Source organism: Schistocerca cancellata, chromosome 2 (assembly GCF_023864275.1).
Source record: "Schistocerca cancellata isolate TAMUIC-IGC-003103 chromosome 2, iqSchCanc2.1, whole genome shotgun sequence".
In the NCBI taxonomy this organism is placed as follows: Eukaryota; Metazoa; Arthropoda; class Insecta; order Orthoptera; family Acrididae; genus Schistocerca; species Schistocerca cancellata.
Window position 1 is genome coordinate 808746867 of NC_064627.1, and position 15668 is coordinate 808762534.

Genomic DNA, 15668 nt, shown 5'->3' on the forward strand with positions numbered 1-15668 from the left:
CTCGACAACATAAAGCTTTACGCCTCACCTGGGCCTGTCAACACCAACATTGGACTGTTGATGACTGAGAACATGTTGCCTGATTGGAAGAGTCTCATTTCAAATTGCATCGAGCGGATGGAGACAACCTCATGAATCCATGGACCCTGCATGTCAGCAGGGGCTGTTCAAGCTGATGGAGGCTCTGAAATGGTGTGGGGCATGTGCAGCTGCAGTGGTATGATTCTGTCAGGGAACACATACATAAGCTTACTGTCTGATCACCACCAACCATTCATGGCCATTGTACATTCTGACGGTCTTCGGCAATTCCAGTAGGACAATGCGACACCCCACACGTCCAGAATGGCTACAGAGTGATTCCGATTCCAGGAACACTCCTGTGAGTTTAAACACTTCCACTGGCCACTAAACTCGCCAAACATGAACATTATTGAGCATATCTGGGATGCCTTGCAGTGTGCTGTTCAGAAGAGATCTCCACCCCCCTCGCCCATACTCGTACGGATTTATGGACAGTCACGCAGGATGCAAGGTGTCAGTTCCCTCCAGCACTACTTCAGACATTTGTCAAGTCCATGTCATGTCATGTTGTGGCACTTACGTGTGCTCGCAGGGGTGTTACACGATATTAGACAGGCGTACCAGTTTCTTTGGCTCTTCAGTGTAGTTTAAATGAATGCCTAGAAGCTAAAGATCAGAGAGGATCTTGTTGAAGCAGGGAGGCCATCACAAAATGTGTATCCAGAAACCAGTAACCACAAATATAAAATAAATGTAATGTCTTATTATATAAGAATGTCTTGTGACAGCGAGAGCGAGAGCACCAGCAGCAGCACAGTACTGTTTGTATAAAGCGTTTATTTTGCATTTTGTTTACGACCTTCCACTAAGGAAGGGATTCTATTTGTGTTTATCTGCTCTGCATAGTAACTAACAGTTCTTGATAAAACTTTACGTAGTTTTCGTGTTAGATTTCTTAGTGTTTTCTTGATCGTTTAGAACAGAAAGCGCCCTAAAACCGTCTTTGTTTGTTTCGCGGCCGTTAGCCACTAGTCACTTGAATCAGCAGTTGTCTTGTGACAGCCAGAGCGAGAGCACCAGCAGCAGCGAGTACTGTTTGTATAAAGCGTTTTTGTACTTATTTGCTGCGCTTAGCTTTTAAATAGTTTTTCTGGGAAAACCTAGCGTAGTTTTCGCGTCTCGTATTTCAGTGAGTGTTTCTTGATTATCAGAGTAGCTCATCAGAAGATTATCTTGGGAATTTGTCACCGTATAGGGTAGGGTAAACATAGTCATGTGTAGGGACTGTGGTTGTTGTGAGCGGACGCAAGGAGAATTGGCCACTCTTCGGGGGCAGGTGGAGGCTTTGTCTGTTAGGCTCATCGAGCTCGAGGCGCAGGCGTCGGCTCGTAGTGGCGTTGGGGCAACTGTGGTGAGACCTATGCCTACTTCGGTGGCCTTGGAATCACATGGAACCCCTGATGTCGCTGCGTCTTCCGGCAGTGAGCATCTTACCGGTCAGCCATCACTCCAGGGTGAATGGCGGACAGTGGTGGGCTCTCGCGTGCCTGGCCGAAAGGCGAAGGTCAGGCGTGCACTACACACCGGAAGCAGCTACTAGGGTAGCAGAGTACGTGTGGCGTGCACACGGGGGTTTTTTAGGTTAGAGGGACCCCCCCTTGGGCGAAACGATAAAATACCTGACAGCTTACCAGAGAGGACATTATCATCGTTGATAAAGAACGTCCGTCCTCAGAGACCAAAAACAGGAAAAGTTAACGTAATATTGGTAAACTGCAGGAGTATCCAGGGCAAGGTTCCTGAATTAGTATCTCTTATTGAAGGAAATAGTGCGCATATAGTATTAGGAACGGAAAGTTGGTTAAAACTGGAAGTGAACAGTAACGAAATCCTAGACACAGAATGGAATATATACCGCAAGGATAGGATAAACGCCAATGGTGGAGGAGTATTTATAGCAGTAAAGAATTCAATAATATCCAGTGAAGTTATTAGCGAATGCGAATGTGAAATAATCTGGGTTAAGCTAAGTATCAAAGGTGGGTCAGATATGATAGTCGGATGCTTCTATAGACCACCTGCATCAGCAACCGTAGTAGTTGAGCGCCTCAGAGAGAACCTGCAGAACGTCGTGAAGAAGTTTCGTGATCATACTATTGTAATAGGGGGAGATTTCAATCTACCAGGTATAGAATGGGATAGTCACACAATCAGAACTGGAGCCAGGGACAGAGACTCTTGTGACATTATCCTGACTGCCTTGTCCGAGAATTACTTCGAGCAGATAGTTGGAGAACCAACTCGTGAAGCTAACGTTTTAGACCTCATAGCAACAAATAGACCGGAACTTTTCGACTCCGTGAATGTAGAAGAGGGTATCAGTGATCATAAGTCAGTGGTTGCATCAATGACTACAAGTGTAATAAGAAATGCCAAGAAAGGAAGGAAAATATATTTGCTTAACAAGAGTGATAGGGCACAAATCGCAGAATATCTGAGTGACCACCATCAAACGTTCATTTCTGAGGAAGAGGATGTGGAACAAAAATGGAAAAAATTCAGAAACATCGTCCAGTACGCCTTAGATAAGTTCGTACCGACTAAGGTCCAAAGCGAGGGGAAAGATCCACCGTGGTATAACAATCATGTACGAAAGGTACTACGGAAACAAAGAAAGCTTCATCATAGGTTTAAGAGTAGTCGAATCATAGCTGATAAGGAAAAGCTGAACGAAGCGAAAAAGAGCGTAAAGAGAGCAATGAGAGAAGCATTCAACGAATTCGAACATAAAACATTGGCAAACAATCTAAACAAGAACCCTAAAAAGTTTTGGTCATATGTAAAATCGGTAAGCGGATCTAAATCCCCTATTCAGTCACTCGTTGACCACGATGGCACCGAAACAGAGGACGACCGAAGAAAGGCAGAAATACTGAATTCAGTGTTCCGAAACTGTTTCACTGCGGAAAATCGTAACACGGTCCCTGACTTCAGCCGTCGCACGGACGCCAAAATGGAAAATATTGAAATAAACGATATCGGAATTGAAAAACAACTGCTATCACTTAGTAGCGGAAAAGCATCCGGACCAGACGAGATACCCTTAAGATTCTACAGTGATTATGCTAAAGAACTTGCCCCCTTTCTATCAGCAATTTATCGTAGATCGCTGGAAGAACGTAAAGTACCTAGCGACTGGAAGAAAGCGCAGGTCGTTCCCATTTTCAAGAAGGGTCATAAATCAGATGCGAATAATTATAGGCCTATTTCGCTTACGTCAATCTGTTGTAGAATAATGGAACATGTTTTGTGTTCTCGTATTATGACGTTCTTAGATAATACAAATCTCCTTCATCATAACCAACATGGATTCCGCAAACAGAGATCATGTGAAACTCAGCTCGCCCTATTTGCCCAAGAAATTCACAGTGCCGTAGACACTGGCGAGCAGATTGATGCCGTATTCCTGGACTTCAGGAAGGCATTTGATACGGTTCCGCACTTACGTTTAATGAAAAAAATACGAGCTTACGGAATATCGGACCAGGTTTGTGATTGGATTCAGGATTTCCTAGAAGAAAGAACACAACATGTCATTCTTAACGGTTCAAAATCTGCAGATGTAGAGGTAATTTCGGGAGTACCGCAAGGAAGCGTGATAGGACCTTTATTGTTTACAATATACATAAATGACTTAGTTGACAACATCGGTAGCTCCATGAGGCTATTTGCAGATGACACGGTTGTCTACAAGAAAGTAGCAACATCAGAAGACTCGTACGTACTCCAGGAAGACCTGCAGAGGATTAATGCATGGTGCGACAGCTGGCAGCTTTCCCTAAACGTAGATAAATGTAATATAATGCGCATACATAGGGGCAGAAACCCATTCCAGTACGATTATGCCATACGTGGTAAATCATTGGAAGCGGTAACGACCGTAAAATACTTAGGAGTTACTATCCGGAGCGATCTGAAGTGGAATGATCACATAAAACAAATAGTGGGAAAAGCAGGCGCCAGGTTGAGATTCATAGGAAGAATTCTAAGAAAATGTGACTCATCGACGAAAGAAGTAGCTTACAAAACGCTTGTTCGTCCGATTCTTGAGTATTGCTCATCAGTATGGGACCCTTACCAGGTTGGATTAATAGAAGAGATAGACATGATCCAGCGAAAAGCAGCGCGATTCGTCATGGGGACATTTAGTCAGCGCGAGAGCGTTACGGAGATGCTGAACAAGCTCCAGTGGCGGACACTTCAAGAAAGGCGTTACGCAATACGGAGAGGTTTATTATCGAAATTACGAGAGAGCACATTCCGGGAAGAGATGGGCAACATATTACTACCGCCCACATATATCTCGCGTAATGATCACAACGAAAAGATCCGAGAAATTAGAGCAAATACGGAGACTTACAAGCAGTCGTTCTTCCCACGCACAATTCGTGAATGGAACAGGGAAGGGGGGATCAGATAGTGGTACAATAAGTACCCTCCGCCACACACCGTAAGGTGGCTCGCGGAGTATAGATGTAGATGTAGATGTAGATCCTGCTACTACTTACCTTTTTTTGTTTGTTTCAAGGGCCTTGAAACACATGCTGTTACGAAGTAAGGCTGCCAGAATGTAATATGGCAGAGATTACTTAGTGCATGATGTACATTACTGAAGTGTGATGGTGGAAGTATAATACAGTGAAAATGCACAGATGAGCATGTGATTATTATGTTGTCATGAAAGTGGTAATTTCCATGTTTCTGTCTCTCTCAGGTTATGTTAAGGACATCTTTTTTTTAGTACACACACACACACACACACACACACACACACACACACACACACACACACACACACACACACACTTGCTTTTATGAACTCATTGAACTACTTTATCCAATCATTTCCTGGTCCTCTTCTTCAGTAAGCTCATGTTTTGTTCTTTCTTAACTGCCCTGTATCTTTTCATTCATTCTGATCTTTCCTGTCTTTCCTCATCTGTAAATACCCTTTTCATTGTGTGTCATTTGTCTACTTTTGGTTTAAATCTTATTGTCTTGTCTTGAAGTTTCTTGAGGTTTTCTGTCTTGTTTTGCAAATCATCCAAGTTTATATCTAGTTCTCCCATATCCTATTTAATTTCCTTGATCCATCCTACTTCTTGCTTCAGTTTCCACAGTTTCTGCATAATTTTTCTTGCTAATCTGGTTCCTGGTGTCCTCATTATGTGGCCAAAGAAAGAAATCATCTTCCTACATATAGTATCTGTGATGGGCTCCAGTTCCCTATACATTATTTCATATGGCACTATTGGCATTGTCCTTCCTTCTGATATTTTTTAATTTATGCATGTTCTAGCTATTCTTCTCTCTACTTTTAGTATTTTGTCGACTCTGTTTCTCTGAACGACTTTAAAAAGAGTCTCGCTTGCATATGTTACCTCTGGCTGAAACACTGTCTTGTAGTATTTTAATTGTTTTGAACTGATAGACATTTCTTATTGTATGTAGACCATATTAGTTTTTGAACTTTTGTCATTTTATTTGTTCTTTCTTGCCAAGCAAGCTTTTCATCCAAGTTTGTGTGTTATAATCCCTCCAAGATATTTAAATTGCTTCACTATTTTAATTTTTCTGTTGTCTACTATTTTGTCATCTATTACTATGGGTCTCTTACCATCATCTCGGTCTTTTTGAAAGATATCTGGAGTCCTACTTTTTGTGCTATATATTGCAGGCTTATTATTTGAATTCTAGCTTCTTGTACATTATTAGTTAGTAATGCCAAGTCATCTGTAAATCCCAAACAATTTAGGTTATATCATCTTTCTTGGTTCCAATTGTTATGCTTTTAGGTACTGGGCCCCTCTACGGCTCACAGCTGTAGTTATAACTCAGAGCTTGCTCCACACAAGGGTAGGGTCAAACGCACACACACACACACACACACACACACACACACACACGCATATGTGTATATATATATATATATATATATATATATATATATATATATATATAGAGTCTATAAAATGACCATATATATATACAATGAAAATTGTCTATGAATGGATTAAGAAATAAATAAATAAAACTGGCAAGACATGCATCACACTGTGATGGTAGATAAATGCCACAACAAACATCTGCTCACTATACAAGTCAGAATAAATAAAATGACTTGATTCTGACTTGTAAAGCAAACCTATGTATACTGTGAGATCTACTGCCACTGTGTGATACATGTGTTGCTAATTTTAGATGGTTGTGACTAAGATCACGCACTTTGAGTGCAGCCTCAATAGGTCAGGCCTGAGAATGAACTAGTTGGTTCGAAAGTAGTCGCCAAATATAACTTAACGAAATAAAAATGAGAGTTGGTCCTACATCTACGAAATGTTGAAATTTCAAAAAAGAATGATGTATTCTTTCTCTTACAGAACTGGAAATCCATGTACATGTATGAATCATACTGATCAGATGCTATGATATAAATTTTGACTTGGAAGTAATATTGATTCTTGAATACGTGTTACAGAGATATCATTTTCAAATGCAGTACATATTTCTAGCGAGGTACATTAAAGTAAATAAGGCTGTTGTAATACTACACAATAAACAGAAGGAAACTAGCAACCATGAAACTTTTGTGGTGTCTCAAATTCAATAGTGCATTTAAATAAAGTACAAATACTGTTATTAACTAGTAGAATAAACAACATTTCACCATTCAGCAATAATGTAACAACTCTTAGACTGCTGAAGCCGGCAGCAATCTGAAACAGAGAGCAGTCGACACTTATGTATCCCAAATGATGCCAACTTTAAATGATCAGAACTTAGGGGCTAAAAGTCAGCTTATCGTGCCTTTACTATAGCTACTCTATTATGGACTTATAACTTAGTAATTTATGTAGGTTACCTACTAATAATAAGATCAGTACATATGCAGCCTGAGGTGCTACCCCATACTGTCAATAGTGGCTTTTAAGCAAAAAGGTTTGATGACCACTGGACTAGCATGTATTGTCCATTTCGAAGTATCAACTGAGAACATTTGCAACACCTCTGCAAACTCCATGAGCTACTACAATGAGTATGATACAACTGGCATTCGTCTAAAATCGACTGATGAAATATAACTCAAATGTAAATGAGACAATGCTATACTTTGTTACCACATCCTTTATTTGGGTTTCACATTTGCAGCTTCATCAACTCAAAACCAAATTCTTTTTCAACCTAAAGAAGATCTCAGGCTATGATACAGATCCAACTGACACCACAATAGAAGCTGATTTCGAGATTGTTCAGGCAAGGCTGAGTGTCAGGGATGGGCATTAAGTTATGATTGGATCATTCTATAGACCACCAGAATCACATCCTGATGCAGGTACCATAACCGAAAGCATTAGAGAAACCCTCAGCTTGTTTGTACATAAGTTCCCTAGTCATGCTGTAGTCATTGGACATGACTTTAATCACCCAACAATCAACTGGGATACTTAGAGTGTTGCTAGCGATGGCGTGACAAGGAACCCTTTGAAATACTACGAAATGACTTCTCTGAAAACTGCCTGGAACAGATATTTCAGAACACCACTCATGATGGAAATATATTAGATCTCATAGCAACAAGTAGACCAGACCTCTTTGAGGATGTCCTCATCAAAACTGGTATCAGTGACTATGAGGCTGTTATAGCAACAATGAATACCAAAGTGCAAAGGGCAACTAAAACAAGTAGAAAGATTTACCTATATATGTACGGTAAACTAGATAAAGAAGCAGTAATATCATACCTCAATGAGGAACTTGAAACTTTTAGCTAATGACAGAGGCATGTAGGTGATCTATGGACTTTATTTGACTGTCAAGAGATCAATGCATGAGACCCTCAAAGATTGTGAGGTGCTGGGGTGGAGAAGAGTTTGTACCTCTTTAATTCTGACGAATTTTTCATGAGAACGAGACGTGCACTCGAACCCTCCTTAACTACCATCTAATTAATTATGCACATGAAAGGAATTGATGGTGGACCCTACTAGTTGGTAAAATAAGGAGTGCACACACTCACAGCAATTTAATAAAAATCGTAATCTACTCAGAGAAAAAAAGGGAACTTTATCGTAATAAACAACAGGGAATGGGATTCTGCATATATCTACAAAATGATATGCGGATTAAATATTACAATGAGATTTATTATACATCAGAACATGATTATCGACACAAACAGTAGGTTAAAGGATAGGCTATACTGAACTATTATGAGAATAAGAGTTGGCTCGAAAACAAGGGGCTCCTTCTCTCTCTGATCTAATAGACTGATTATAATGACTGGAGGTCCATATTAATCAAATATTACTCTCCCGACTATATTGCAGTATCGTGATTAGCAGTGAGAGCTCAAATGGGATCACATGGAGAAACAGGCAAGGTGGACTTGCAACAAAGCGAGCGTGAGTGCTGTTGAGGACTTAAGTATAAAATTGGTATTTCCTACAACGCCGGAGCCGCAAAATACTTTACCACTCCAGAAATCCGTCGCAGTTCGTCGGTAAGCAGCGTTCTGATGATGTAGGCACGGACTTCTGCTGTGCAGCTACTCTGTTTCAACCCCTGGCCTCGAAGGTTATCTGAGCATTCTAAGTACTGCAGAAAATGTGCGACTAAGTCGCAAGACGGTCCGACTCCGACGAAGATCAGATCCTGAACCCCAGCGCCCGCGCAACGCAAGAGTGAAGCCAACTTTGCTCAACTCCCTACCATCATCGAAAACCGCGAATCAGCATTCAGTGATGATTCCACAATTCCCCCACACTGTATCAGAACATCATTCGCGCCAATAGCGACCATTCCCTCCAATTTCGAGCAGGGCTTTATGACGTCAAGTAGCCTCAGTTTAAGTTTACCAATCATGCCTCTGCTATTCAGCTGAGGGCACTGAACTTGCTGTCTGACCGGCTACAAAAACAACATGCCTAGACCACCGGCCATCTGGCGCCAGACAGAAGTACAGTTGATAATTATGTGACTATATCCAAGTACATGTTGAAGATTGCCCTCAAGTTCATTGTGATTAATATTTAATCGTTATTAGACTTTTTATATGACTATCAGTGGAACTGTATAAATGACAATGAGCAGCTCTTCCATTAGATTAGCTTTGCCACACAGAAGGATCATGTCAGTGTATTTTGCAAAAATTGTACTCAACTATGTTCCTCTAACACCCACAGATACATGAGTGAGGGTCCAACCAGATCAGTGTGACAGAATGGACGTCAAATGACATCAGCCAATCCGACATAAGCACCCTCCCCTCTTGACTTCCCTGTTACAAGACTACCGAGCAAACATGTTTTCAAGTGGCTGTAGCACAGAAATGGTATGTTTCCAAACATGGGGCCTCCTTGTTCGAAATATGATGCACTCACTTCCCTCTCCAATACCTAGAAGGAATTGCTGAACACCCTGTATAATGAAGTACTGCTTACAAGTAGCTGTGCAAATATTCGGTCATATCTTGGTAAGATTTAAAAGTGGAGTGGAGATTAGCAACTTACTCCAAATGTCCAGAAATATAAAATTCTACACCTCACAAAATGAAAAAAAGCAGTATCCTATGACCATAATATGAATGAGCTGGAATCAGTCTAATACCAATACTTGAGTGTAACACTTTGTAGGGATATGAAATGGAATTAATACACAGGCTGAGTCATGGGTAAAGCAGGTGACAGACTTCAGTTTACAGGTAAAGTACTAGGGAAATGCAGTCAGTCTCAAAGAAGTTTATTTACAAATTATTCTTGTAACGTGCCTAGAATACTGCTCGAGTTTATGGCACTCATATCAAATAGAACTAACGGTGGACGATGAATGTATGCACTGATGGGCAACATGGTTGGTCAAATATATGTTTGACCCACAGAAGAGCATCACGGAGATGCTGAAAGAACCAAATTGGTACGTTCTGTCCTGAGAATGCCTAATTCTCTTTAAATGACGGCTGTAGAAATATACTACAAGTCTTTAGTTATTGCCCTACAGTGATCGTGAGGATAAGAGTAAATTGATTAAAGTGCACACAGATGCATTCAGTCAATCTTCCCATGCTCCATACGTGAATGGAACAGGAAAAAACCCTATTAACTGGTACAATGGGATGTACCCTCTCCCACGCACTTCACAATGGTATGCGGGGTATGGATGTAGATCTTAAGTGATTTCAACCGAACACCTGTTGCACAATAGTGACTTTAGCGATTCATGCAAAATTCCATTACAATTTGGGATGCCAAAGACTAATTGATTCTTTGTAGAGCTTTAGTTTATCTTGATGAAGCACAGTTGATAATTATGTGGCTATATTCAAGTGTATGTTGAAGACCACCCATAAGTTCTTGGGACTAATGTTTAATCGCTATTAGACTTTTTTAGATGACCATCAGTGGGATTGCGTAACAGATGTAGATGCTGTCATAAATACGAAATGTTCATGAAGCATGTAAGTTATTTGTCTGTGGTGAAAATTTAAATCTGAAGTACTGGTAAATAATGAAGTGTTTGCTGATACAGCAAAATTAAAGTGCAACTGGGTACAAGATAATTCAGTATGCAAAATGCTCTGGAATCGAGACACATATACATCAAACATTCGACTAGACAGAAAATATATTGACAGTCATAACAATGTACTTTTACCACCAAAACTCTACTTCCCTTCCACAAATCTCACTGATTAAGCAGCCCCTTTTTGTAGTCTCGTGGTCAAAACGCACTCATTCTCCACCAAGTAAATTTAGAGACAATGAGATTGACGCCACACTATCTGTACCCATAAACATGTCTTAAGTACTGGAAAGCAGTTCATCATGTCACAAGCAACAATTATATCCCTACTGTCCAATGCTGCACAATAATAACCCTTTCTCTGACAACCTAAGAAAAGGTAATTACTTTGCACCCTATCTTCCTGATACTTTGAATTCCCTGATCATCCCCAGTTTTGATCACTCCTATGTCCACATAGTCCGCAAATGTATTTGTATTGACATCTCTTACTCCTAGCTTTATAGACTATAAACCACATGCCCCAAACATAAGGTAACACATCAGGCACAGTAGAACACATCAAACAGGTACTTCATAAATACACAGCTGCTGGTCATGACAGAATTACCTGTCATTATCTCAAAGAATGCTCTCCATGCAATGGTATACACTGTGATCCTTCAAACAGGCTACTGTCCTGAATGATGAAGAACCTTACAAATGTTACACTTCCTTAAATCCAACAAACCTGCCAGTGACGCCATTCACTAACCAATCATTCTCATTTGTGTTCAGCAAGGGCTTCAAATCTCTCCTATCCCAATGCAGTCACAAAACATCTAAACAAGCACGTAGCCTTCTCTTAAATAAAGACATTTCTGTGCATACTCCTCTGTCAAGAATCAACTCTTATACTTTACCTCCCTTCTACCCCACAATCTCATTAACTGTGAATCTGGAGTCTTTGTGTCCCTTGACCCTGAAACTGCGTACAACCTTGTACAACATTTCAATCTAATTTTCAAACTCCAGACTTCAGCATTTAACTATAAATGGCACAGATTCTCACACCTTCCCTTGGAATACTAGAGTGCTCCCAAGGCTTCATCATCTCTCCAGTTTTGTATGTACTGTTGACATGCCTCAACCCCCTCCTCCTATCCACCTCTTCTAATACCCTGACAGCACCATCTCTTAGCTCTATAAGTCATACATTACAATGAACTTTTTATTTCCTTGTCAACCAATTTACCTTTTGGTGCAACCAGTGGCTCACCAAGGTCAACCTTTTCAAGACTCAGGCAAGAATTACAGGATCAACAATTCATAGCTTCCACCTGACTAATCCTTCACTGTAAATTAATGCAGTAATGATTCTTATGAACCACACACAACAGAAAGCATACATCAAGCTAAGCCTTCTAACTGTTTCAATATAGAGAGTGCAACCATCAACCATCCTCCACACTGACAAAGCCTTGATATGATCTGTCATCTCCAATGTCAAAGCCATCTAATTTTGTACTCCCCCAAAGTGGTAACATTCCCTCCAGTCATCATGCACGTAATTTCACTAACTGTATCTGCCTACCCTTCTCCACATGAATCCTGTATCAATTTATAAACGCTGCCATTTCTTCTCCTGTGGTGAAAAGCATCTGATCTCCAACATTTCCTGCAATCTTGAAATCAATGAGCCATTCATCTCATCTTTTATTTTCAGTTCCCATATTCTGCCACAGTAATATTAAAACATCCTTCTAAACTTACACCTTAATGCACTATGCAAATCAAAGCTTAATCACTTTAATCTGCCTAACATGAAATTCACCTAGAGATCTACTCATCCTTTCAGCAATCTTTTTTTCTTCTTTTTAAATCAAAACTCCTCCCAGCTCCTCCCTTTTTCAAACACATGGTATGAGGTCCTCTCCCAATTCCTTTCCCACTCTTGTACAAAACCCAATCACCTATTCCCTGTCACTAAATCCACTACAGCCACACCATATACTCACAACATCTCAAAGTCAAAAAATCTGACTTCTTACCTATCCACATTCCTGATAGTCACAAACTGATGCAACCTGGCGTCACCAATATAGCAATAAAATTAGTGGAAGATACCCAGCTTTGTCTGTATAGCCAACTTTTTGTACAACTCCACCACGAATGCCTTTAGGTAATTAAGCTGTCTCAGTATGTAGATACCCAAATACCCAATGAAGACTATAAACCATCATGTCTTGCCCAAGGATTTTTTATTTACGCTAAATTATGGCCCTACAGACTTCATAAGGGAGGTGGAATAGTGAAATTGGAATTCAAAAAATGGTTCAAATGGCTCTGAGCACTATGGGACTTCACTTCTGAGGTCATCAGTCCCCTAGAATTTAGAACTACTTAAACCTAACTAACCTGAGGACGTCACACACCTCCATGCCCGAGGCAGGATTCGAACTTGCGACTGTAGCGGTCGCGCGTTTCCAGACAAACAGGAATTCAATTTTGTAATGTAATGAAAGTCAAGGTTACTCCAAGTCCTATTATTTATGTAAATCTTTACATAAAACGAGTACAGTAGTTGCACTGAAGTATGACATGAATATGTTTAATAACATCCTATTCACTAATATATTATCACAAGAACATGAAACACTTGAAAGTAATTAAAGTTAATGGAGGTCCAAGAGAAAGAACCGACAGTAGGCTACTACATTATTAGCACACTGATCCATTTTCGCGATCTGACGGCAGTGATTGCCAAAATTCGAGTTCTCAGAATTATGCATGACAGAAGGGCATCTTCCTTCTACTCAATAATACACTAACGTTTACTGGACATATTGTGACAGGGCGAAGCCGACTGTAGATCTTACCATTTTTTAAACAGTGTGTTTATGTTGTCTGCCAGTTCTGCTGCCGGCGGCCACTGTGATGGACGACGCCTGTGAATCCCGAAAATCTGCACAACGCAATCTTGACATCATGCTCTAGCTGGAGATGTAAAGTGAAATGACAACTTCTGACACCTAATTTAGAGATCCGAATTTGAAGTGATTCTCTCCCTAGCAGTGGACAAAGTATCACCTCAGTTCCTCCAGTCCTGTCTCATAAATTCGCCCCTTCTTCGATAGCGAATTGTAGCCTGTCACGAGCAGCCATCCAATGACCAGTGTCAGACCTCCTGGAGCGTCCTCAAACTCCTCAATAATTTTCCAAAACTACTACCTCAGACCAGGCTAACCAATGAAATTCACACATTGTCGCACCCAGAGGCCTACAGCTAAAGAAATGAATTTCTTTTGGCTTTGTCAGTGCATCAAAGGAGTGTATTACTGTTTTATAATATGTTGCTTCCTACAACCCTCCTAAAATTCTTATCTGCTTTATATATATATATATATATATATATATATATATATATATATATATATATATATATATATATATATAGGGTGAGTCACCTAACATTACCGCTGGATATATTTCGTAAACCACATCAAATACAGACGAATCGATTCCACAGGCCGAACGTGAGGAGAGGGGCTAGTGTAATTGGTCAATACAAACCATAAAAAATTGCACGGAAGTATGTTTTTTAACACAAACCTACGTTTTTTTAAATGGAACCACGTTAGTTTTGTTAGCACGTCTGAACATATAAACAAATACGTAATCAGTGCCGTTTGTTGCATTGTAAAATGTTAATTACATCCGGAGATATTGTAACCTAAAGTTGACGCTTGAGTACCACTCCTCCGCTGTTCGATCGTGTGTATCGGAGAGCACCGAATTACGTAGGGATCCAAAGGGAACGGTGATGGACCTTAGGTACAGAAGAGACTGGAACAGCACATTACGTCCACATGCTAACACCTTTTTATTGGTCTTTTTCACTGACGCACATGTACATTACCATGAGGGGTGAGGTACACATACACACGTGGTTTCTGTTTTCAATTATGGAGTGGAACAGAGTGTGTCCCAACATGTCAGGCCAATAGATGTTCAATGTGGTGGCCATCATTTGCTGCACACAATTGCAATCTCTGGCGTAATGAATGTTGTACACGCCGCAGTACATCTGGTGTAATGTCGCCGCCGGCTGCCACAGTACGTTGTTTCATATCCTCTGAGGTCGTAGGCACATCACGGTACACATTCTCCTTTAACGTACCCCACAGAAAGAAGTCCAGAGGTGTAAGATCGGGAGAACGGGCTGGCCAATTTATGCGTCCTCCACGTCCTATGAAACGCCCGTCGAACATCCTGTCAAGGGTCAGCCTAGTGTTAATTGCGGAATGTGCAGGTGCACCATCATGCTGATACCACATACGTCGACGCGTTTCCAGTGGGACATTTTCGAGCAACGTTGGCAGATCATTCTGTAGAAACGCGATGTATGTTGCAGCTGTTTGGGCCCCTGCAATGAAGTGAGGACCAATGAGGTGGTCGCCAATGATTCCTCACCATACATTTACCGTCCACGGTCGCTGTCGCTCTACCTGTCTGAGCCAGCGAGGGTTGTCCACGGACCAGTAATGCATGTTCCGTAGATTCACTGCCCCGTGGTTTGTGAAACCCGCTTCGTCGGTAAACAGGTAGAACTGCAATGCATTCTCTGTTAATGCCCATTGACAGAATTGCACTCGATGATTAAAGTCATCACCATGTAATTGCTGATGTAGCGACACATGAAACAGGTGAAAGTGGTGACGATGCAGTATGTGCATGACACTACTTTGACTCAGTCCACCGGCTCTCGCAATGTCCCGTGTACTCATGTGTGGGTTCATGGCAACAGCAGCTAACACACCAGCTGCACCCGCTTCTCCTGTGACGGGCCTGTTACGGACCCGTTTGCGTGCTACGACCATACCTGTTGCATACAGTTGGCGGTAGATGTTTTGCAATGTGCGGCACGTTGGATGCTCTCTGTCCGGGTACCGTTCTGCATACACCCTGCAGGCTTCAGCTGCATTTAGTCGACACTCGCCATAGATGAGTATCATCTCCGCCTTTTCAGAGTTCGAATACACTATGGTCACAGTTCCTACAACACTACACTATCACAGACGTCTGGT